The 1645-nt window shown below is 36.2% G+C and overlaps 1 long non-coding RNA gene across 1 annotated transcript; it reads left to right on the top strand.

The window, feature by feature from the left end:
- The first annotated feature begins 23 nt into the window (after positions 1 to 23).
- LOC107834988 (uncharacterized) lies at positions 24 to 1000 on the top strand. Its single transcript, XR_001660808.1, has 2 exons — positions 24 to 391; positions 698 to 1000. It is a non-coding gene; the product is annotated as an uncharacterized LOC107834988 (long non-coding RNA).
- The last annotated feature ends 645 nt before the right edge of the window (positions 1001 to 1645 follow it).

Here is a 1645-nt window from a genome sequence, read left to right as displayed (position 1 = left end):
TCACCTACTCATTTTACTTTGGGGCAAAACAGATATTTTTAATAATTGAGGTCATGTCTCCTTTTGTATTATTTTCATCCTACCCACCACTACAGGCCCAAGTATGAAATCCTGCGAGATTTTGTGAGATTTGAGTTTTTAAAATAGGGCGGGGCCTATTGTTTGGTCTGGGAGAGCATGTGGTGGACAAGGAAGTGTAAGGCTGGCTGTTCCAGGTGGGCTTTAAATTGTTGTGATAGTAATCACTTATTTTTAACTTTTTATTATGATGTGCTTAGGGACGTGCTTAGATGTGTCTCTGTTCCAGAACAACTGAGTTAGATGATTGCATGACAGTCTGGAGCCATCAAGAAGTGCAGAAGGTTGTTAATCATCCACAGATTCCATCCAGGTGAGGCAGAAGGGAAACACTTAAAACATGTAAGGCAGGTGAAACACTGAACTAAACCTGCTAATGACTGCTTCAGTCTGTTGATTCTTGGATTGGTAACTGGTTAAACTGAACTGGACTATTATTACTTGTGTGGGATCTTTATCAGCATACGGACATTTTTGAATGAATTTAATCAACTTATTTGGAAATATTTGGAGTTGATTGAAGATTAAACCAGCTATTTGATGGAAGTTTATTCTGTATAAATTATAAATCATTTTTCTAACTGGACCTTCCTTATGTTTTTTTTTTTGTGTTTTTCAGTCGTTGCTCTGCAGTTTGACCAAAAGCTGACTCTTGAGGATTGCAGCAAAACTGTCAAGAGGTGGCTTCATTACACGCCAGAACGAGAGGAAGACATCACAAGGAATAAAAGTGACGCCAACCAGAGTCAAACTGGGGTTACCACAACTTGTACTGTTTCCCTAGTTCATACAGTACAAAGCTTAACCTCATGGACTCTGTTCTTCTGTGGACAATAGACTGTTATTCTGACAGTCAAAAAGGAGTCAAATATGTTTAAAGATTTGTCCCCCTTTTCTTTAATAAAATGTTATATCAAACCTATGTTGTCAATGTTAAACTTTTGTACACAGTTTACTCATGTTCTGCCAATAATATAGTGTTTAACACCAGTGAAGAAACTTTTAGTGGTATGTTTATGTAGACCTATCAGACCTAAAAATGTACATGAATCCTTAGCTTTCATTCAATATGAAATCAACCCAAATCTGCATGTAGATCCACAGTCAAATGAGTGTTGAATCAACTTTGATTCAATGTAAGATAAACAGAAATATGCATGCAGAATCACATTCAGATGAAGGTTGAATAAATGTTGATTCCTAACTGATTCAATGCAATATCACCACAAATATGCATGTAAATTGACGTACAGATGATGGGTGAATCAACATTGATATAATGTCAGTTATGGTTGAAACCCTAATGTTGATTTAACATACAAGTCACCGACAACTTTCAATGTTGTTTCAATGTCAGTGTTCAACGTTGATTCAATGTTTCTGGCTGACATTGATTCAATGTTGTTTCAATCATTCTGTGCTATCTGGGATTTTAATGAACAATGGCACAGATAAAGCACGTTTTATTTGTGTTTACTCTGACTTAGATATGTGATTCTATGCATCATAATTTCAGGGACGGAAACATCTTGTCTCCTGTCCTAACATAGCATGAACTTCACTTTTT

Source organism: Poecilia formosa, unplaced genomic scaffold (genome assembly GCF_000485575.1).
Source record: "Poecilia formosa unplaced genomic scaffold, Poecilia_formosa-5.1.2 Scaffold895, whole genome shotgun sequence".
Lineage (NCBI taxonomy): Eukaryota > Metazoa > Chordata > Actinopteri > Cyprinodontiformes > Poeciliidae > Poecilia > Poecilia formosa.
This window is presented reverse-complemented; position numbering and strand designations above follow the sequence as displayed.